The following is a 7390-nucleotide window of genomic DNA, read 5'->3' as shown; positions in this document are numbered from 1 at the left end:
AATAAATAAGTTTCTCTAATGGGTAACTAGTTGTTCCCTGGGGCCATTTCAGGTTGGGAAACGAAGAGAGGAGGAACTCTCCTGAGGAGTCATTGTCTTGATATGAATTGTGTCTATGGGCACTCAAACCCAAATACCGAAAGTCCATGTGTGGAATACTTGGATGTTGTATCATATAATCTGGTCCAAAGTGTCAACAGAGGTTGTCTGCCTTTTGAAAATTAACCAACTACAAGCAATGCCATGGTTTTCTACCTTTTGATCCCATGATTTTAAATTGAGCATAAAATGAGAGAGATCACAAATACAGGGTTCATATACTTTATTTTTCATTTGATGAATACAATTTTTGAAAGACTGGCCTTTTGTGAGGTACTTCGAAGTACTGTGCACAAAAATGGCCTAGATAACTTTAAAACATTTCCATGTGAGGTAGGATAGGGAAAGCATGCATAATCTTGTCTTGGCTTTGGCATCAGTTAACAGAATCTGGGACGGAAAGTGGAGTTACAAGGGTAGAGAAAGGACTGGCAATCAAGCCACAGGCAGGTGTGATAAGGTCGGCAGAAACTCCCTTCAGGTGGTGATCAGCAAGAGTGCTTTGAAGTTTCTTCTGGAGTGTGAGTGGACCTATCCCTGTACAACATGTGCGGGTCTGTAAGGATTTAAAAGAGACAGAGTTATAAACCCAGCTCACTGCACTTCTGCCATCTGACACTGGTCAATTCATCATGTAAGGATGCATAATATAAACACAGCCATTTTTATAAACAACATAACAAAGGGGAAGAAAGTGCTTGCTAAGTTAGAATGCTCTCCATCTTCAGCTTTATTTTGGTTGAACAGACACTAGGTAAAGCTTGTCTGATACATTTTTCTGTACTGGCATGAGGGGACCCCAGACAGGCACATCCCTCTTTCTGCACTGACTTTCCCCTGCAAAAGTTCCCCTGAAGTAACGATTATCTACCTAGGCCAGTCATTGGTCCTAGAATTTAGCTAAAGAAAAACCGTCTAAAATCAGGAGGGGGAGGCATCATTGGCAAGGCATGTTTGGTAGGTATTCAAAATCCTTTTGCCAGCCTTGTAAAGTATAATTCCAGCCTTTAGAAAGCTGAATACATATATGTATATCCAGAGCTGGCACCAGCAGTTGGTGAGGTGGGGCATATACCAAAGCCTGAGGGTTTCCCAGGATCCCACTGGGAAAATATGAGTGAATGCCCCTGCAAGTAAATAATTGCAATATAAAAGTCCAGTGGCATCTTAAAGACTGACAACTGCCATTTGCCACTGCAAAAGATGAATATCTTTATTAACTCGCAAGCATGCAGTTGGGCTAGGAATGACATTCACACAGATATTTTGGTTTGGCAAACAGGCCACAGCTTTTATTCTTTAACAACAATGTATTAAGAAGGGGATAGGAGCCTAAACATCCAGAGGGTCATCCAACCCATAAGTTACTCCCGTCCCAGACCCCTGCTGGGCCACCTTGCCCTTGCCATTGAGTGTGCTTAACCATAGGTAGCTGGAATCCTTCAGGAGGCGTGGACCTCCCTCAGCCCAATCTAGCCTACCTGTCCTTGAGTGCTTTGGACCGACCTGTCCAGGTCAGCCACACTCAATGCTGCTGCCTCTTACTGAGGCCCCCCAAGCAGGGGAGTCCTATCATTCTCCCTCTGTTCTCTTCCTCCCTGTTTAGGCTCCTTTCCCTTGTCCCCCACCAGCAATGTAACAAGTTGCATTAAATCCCCAACACAAAGTGCATACTACCAACCACACATAAAGCAGTGAAACCATTAAATTACAGGGTGAGAGGGCGGGAAGCTGCTTGCAGGCTGGCCAGAAAGGAAAGAAGCTGCCTGCAAGCACGTGGTGCCTTATAAGCACCATGAACTTGCTTCACCACCACCACCCCTCGCCTCTGACGTGGCACCTCTGTGCTGCGCATGCCCCGCTCTCCAGCAGCGTTCCTGAGAGCACGCCATTCCCTTCTGCCCCTCCACTTCCTTAATGGCGGATGTGGTATGTCACAGCTGCTCTGTTCTCTTTTCATTATTTTTATTTTGGAAGCCACCTTGGGCAGGTTCCTGGAAAGGCCAGGTAAACATGGTCTAAATAAATAAGCATCCCCAATGGCCATAAAGGGAAGAGATTCAGGTGTCAGGTTGCTGCAGGGCAGGGGATAAAAAAGAAAGCTCCATATGCACAACTCACACCAATCCTTTATTCTTCTCCATGTTTCCCATAAGACTTCTTAGTGTCATTTCCCTTTACATATCTACAGGGAGGGAAGGTTTTACTGCTCCTCCATCACTAAGATGTGAAAGGTACAGCTGGGAACAGTAATATAAAGGCTAATGAGTAGAATGGCAGCAGTAGCTGTAGCCGGCTTCATCTTACAGAGTGGAAGGGAATTATTTTTCAGTTGTAAGCCACTCCTCCACTGAAAACCAAGACCTTTCTCTACAACTGCATGCACAGGATTGTTTCTCTGTTGCTTTTGTGCAGCCAAGAAAGCAAAATTTGATATGAGTTCTCTCTACCAGAGTAAACAAATTTGCAATTGGAAACGATGCCATTAAAAAACCAGTAGAACCAGTGAGGAGGAGCCAAAAAAAAGGGGTTGGGTTAGAGGAGAAAGGGTCTGTACCAAGGGAGGAAAGGAGCTCAGTTATTCCCTTTTCCATGAAAACTTGGAACCAGCCCGGTATATATTTTGTGATTTATTGTCTGATCAGTACAAACTGAACATGTGGACTATGTTGGCCTAACATTTTTGCTATGTTTCAGTGTGCATAATTAATGCCTGTGATGTTGGGCTTGGACAGCTACTTCGGATATGATTTTTTTGTTTTTTTGGCATTACAATCATTGACTGATCATGTGAACCAATTCTACCATCTAGTGAAGCTGTTTTTCTTTCACTACCCCATGGTAATGAAAGGGATGGAAGACTGTTGGTGAACTTAATATCAGTGTTATTAAGTGTTATTATTATTATTAGCATTGCAGGGGAAGGAGAAGTTTCCCGATAAACTACTGACTTTGTACAGCACTTCAATAGTCCTGCTTGGCAACTTCCTGTTTGGGTGGACCCAGGAGGACAGGTCATCGCACAGATTTCTCGTCTCACAAGTTTGCATTCCATAGTATCTGCTTCCGATTGAGCATAACCTGCACAGAGAAGGTACAGCATAAGTTTCTTCCCACTGATGCACAGAAAACAATAAACCAGCAGTGGCTAGTCAACACTGTGTTTTATGGCAGTGGTCCCCAACCTTTTTATCACCGGGGACCGGTCAACACTTGACAATTCTACTGAGGCCCAGGGGGGCAGTCTTTTGCCAAGGGATGCTGCCCCCGCTGCCTAAGTCCCTGCTCCACTTGCTTTCCCACCGGTGCCCCTGACTTCCTCATCGCCTGCTGGAGGGCGCGGCCAGCAGCAGCTGCACAGTGCCATGCTGAGGGAGAGCCCCAGCCATGGCGGCCACTGGAGAGCACCAAAGGTGAGCTGGCGGCAGTGGCAGGGCAGCCGCTGAGGGGAGGAGGATGAGGAAGAACTGCGGCCCGGTACTGACTGATCCACGGTCTGGTCCTGGTCTCCGGACCGGGGGTTGGGGACCGCTGCTTTATGGCATGTCCTGCCTACACAGTTGTGTGGTTGAGATTGCTGTTATTTGTATTGTTTTCCAGTTGTGTAATCCTCATCCTACTACATTGTTTATTGGAGGGCCTTGTCATCGGATTGAATTTTTTTTTTTTAATAGTCCACTGTGTGAGAAATGCAGGCTATAAATGAAGTAAATAAAATCATTAGATATACTCACATGCTTCTGTTCAAAGCATCCCTTTCAAAGGATCACTGCAACAATCCAGGACCTACTTTACTGCATATTTTTCTCTCAGGCTAGCTGCAATTATGTTGGGAGGATCAGCCAAGCATTTATTGCCAAGTCATAGCAAAAGGTGTCTGAACCTGGTACCAACCAAACCCAGGAGATTTCCTTCATCAAACTAAATTCAAAGCTTGACTGAGAAGGTTCTCTAGAGCAGGGGTAGTCAACCTGTGGTCCTCCAGATGTTCATGGACTACAATTCCCATGAGCCACTATCAGCAAATGCTGGCAGGGGCTCATGGGAATTGTAGTCAATGGACATTTGGAGGACTACAGGTTGACAACCCCTGCTCTAGAGGGTTCCCCCCGCCATCCACATCTCATTTATAACATAGCAGCTCTAGAATATATATAACAGGGAATGGGTATTGTGTTCATACATCTGGCTGGCTGTTGTCAGAGCATTGTAAGCTAACGTCATTCTTATGCCCTTTGAAATGTTGATACTATGGGAAGCCATTCTTTATGACTATCAAATAACAGCCAATTTCTTTTAGCTGGGACCATAGAATCATAGAATCATAGAACAACATCTGAAATTCAAGTTTCTTTTGGCATGATTTTCACTGTTTGGGGCTTCAGCACGTAGAACAATGCAACAAAGAAATCAAAATACAATACTTATTTATTCAACCTGACTATTTTATATGTGCTTATATCTCCCAGTCTCGTTTCCTCTTACAGTTCAATGAAATTAATAAAATACATTACTGAGAGGCCAAGGACCTAAATTTTAATGACTCCACAGACACAACTCCCCCCACCCAAACTGAGCTTCTTTGTCCTAAGACAGATCACTAAATTGTGATGAGAATCAAGCAAAGGGAAGAGTCACTCTGCCAAATGAGACCAGAGCCCTACAGAACCTTCGACAGTTCCTCAGGACTTGCAGGACAGAACTGTTCTGCCAAGCCTATGGTTGAGATCAGAACATCGGAAACTGTTGGCCTTTCCACTGGACTGAAATCTTGAGAACCTTTCTGCATGACCCCCCCCCCCCCAATGACTCATATGATAAAGTCCTATGGCCTATTTTAATATTTAATCCAGCATTTTACGAAGAGGAGGAGGGAGGAGGAGGAGGAGCAGTTGGTTCTTATAGGCCGCTTTTCTCTACCCAAAGGAGTCTCAAAGTGGCTTACATTTGCCTTCCCTTTCCTCTCCCCACAACAGACACCCTGTGAGGTAGGTGAGGCTGAGAGAGCCCTGATATTACTGCCTGGTCAGAACAGCTTTATCAGTGCTGTGGCGAGCCCAAGGTCATCCAGATGGCTGCATGTGAGGGAATGTAGAACTGAACCCAGCTCACCAGATCAGAGGTCCGCACTCCTAACCACTACACCAAACTGGTTTAATTTAAGGTTTATTTTGTATTTGTGGAATTTATGTGTGTATGCACAATATTACTGTAATTTGCCCTGAGTTTTTGAACATGGGATGGAAAATAAATTCCTAAATAAATCAATAAGTGATGCATGTTCTTTAGAGGAAAGACTGGAGGAAAAATGAAATTAATTACATTTCCTCTTCCACTGCTACTTTATTAACTGAGATTTCTGGATACAGAGATACTTTTCTCTGTCTTCACAGTCCTAGAATGTGGAGACACCTTATAAAACTGATTGGAAGTAGGTTCAAGACAGAGAAAAGGAAATACAGCTTCATAGTAGTAAGTACTTGACTCATGGAACTTCCTATTATATGATACGGTAATAGCCATACTCTTAGATGACTTTAAAAGGTTGGACATGCATCAGTCTGTCTTAAGCCATGACAGTTGAAAGGGACCTCTGAATTCAGACTCAAAGCCAGAATTACTTGGTTAGTCAGATGCTGGGGAGATAAGGGCAGTTTCCAATGGATTTCCCTTATAGGTGTCAACCTCCACATGGCAGCTGGAGGTCTCCAGGAACTGCAATCTCCAGACTACATAAATCACTTATTTATGTATTTAAAACATTTATTCTACTTCCCCAGGAGAAAATGGCTGTTTTGGAATTTGGACTGCATAGCATTATACCATACCGAGGTCCCTCCCCTCCACAAACCCCTCTCCTAGGCTCCACCCACAAATCTCCAGGTATTTCTCAACCCAGAGTTGGCAGCCCGAGTTTTCCTGTGGCCTTTGACTGGCCCCTGTTGGAAACAAACTGCTGGAGTAGCAAGACCCTAAGACTGATCCCACATGGCTACTCTTATGTTAAATAAATATTATTCTCTATTTCGTGCTAAAAAAAAAATTCTTTCTCACATATTAGTATTTCTTTTCAGGGGAGGAGTCTTTTTTACCCCAGTTCTCTTTCATCTTACCTGGAGAAAAATGGAAGAGGACGACGATGGCGATGGTGAAAAGATAAAGGGCTCTCATGGCGGATGACTGACTGAGGCTGAGCTTTGAAAGAAGGAAGAAACTCAACAACCTTTGAAGCTATCAGGCTGAGATTCTATGGAGGACGAATCTGAAGGCCTCGAGAGTTTTTATAGGGTTGAAAAGATTGGGAAATGCAGAGGCCTGGGGGTGTTTGTCAATCAGTAACTGTCCCTAACGGTTTTGGATACATGCTCACAATTGCCCATTAAATTGCAAATTTCAATCAGTGTGGCAAGTGATGACGTAATGTGCAGAATGGATATCCATTAACCCGTCTCCATATTATATAATTTTGAAACTTATCCAAGTCACATTGAGTCCTTGGTAGCCCAATTGATTGGGGAAACTCTTGGAACTTTTGGAAATGCAGGATACATCTTTAAGTAGTGTCCTCCACAATGAAAGAGAGATGATTTTCTGGCTCTGCCCTTTCTTGCCAAGAGGCCTGTCAATAGGCTACAGAATTTTTATTTAGCTCCTCACAGCCTTTTAAACTGATGGAGCCTATTACCAAAATCTCAATAAAGGTGCCTTTGTGAGCATTAAAGTAAATCTAGGGTGATTTATGATTGGCTATATCCAGATTCCTCCTTGCTTCCACAAATAGCGTACCTAGGATAGTACTGTAAAGTTACCACTAATTGTTACATTCAGTGGCGATGTTTCCCCTTATCTGTTGATTTACAGATCCATAGCCTGGTAGCATGATGCTTGTAAAATTCTTCCACCTTGATTTACATTAGATTTCACTGATCAAGCAGCTCTGTGGTGAACTGAGGCCTGGGTTTGGGATAGAGATGGCTTTTTGGACAATCTCTGCCTTTTAGATGGGCAAAGGGAGAGGATGGGAGAGGAATGGGAAGGCGACTGTAAGCCGCTTTGAGCCTCCTTCAGGTAGGGAAAAGCGGCATATAAGAACCAACTCTTCTTCTTCTTCTTCTTCTTCTTCTTCAAATGGGATGACTCTCCATTGTTGTTGCCAGGTGTGATGGTAGCAACTTGTATGATGGCCTATGCAATACTACTGCGGGACCTAGAAGGCAAAGTGTCTTGGACTAGAGCAGTGTTGAGGCAGGTCTGGTCTTTTCTACCCAAGCGCTTGCAAAAGATTGCAGTG

At 43.9% G+C, this 7390-nt stretch overlaps 1 long non-coding RNA gene across 1 annotated transcript; it reads right to left on the bottom strand.

Moving 5' to 3' along the window:
• Window positions 1-307: 307 nt before the first annotated feature.
• Window positions 308-6369, bottom strand: LOC143835275 (uncharacterized). Its single transcript, XR_013230060.1, has 3 exons — window positions 6213-6369; window positions 3051-3180; window positions 308-655 (listed from the first exon to the last, which is right to left on the bottom strand). It is a non-coding gene; the product is annotated as an uncharacterized LOC143835275 (long non-coding RNA).
• Between the last annotated feature and the right edge of the window lie 1021 nt (window positions 6370-7390).

The sequence above is a fragment of the Paroedura picta genome, chromosome 1, assembly GCF_049243985.1.
Source record: "Paroedura picta isolate Pp20150507F chromosome 1, Ppicta_v3.0, whole genome shotgun sequence".
In the NCBI taxonomy this organism is placed as follows: domain Eukaryota; kingdom Metazoa; phylum Chordata; class Lepidosauria; order Squamata; family Gekkonidae; genus Paroedura; species Paroedura picta.
Note: the sequence above shows the minus strand (reverse complement) of the source record. Positions and strands in the feature narration are given on the sequence as shown.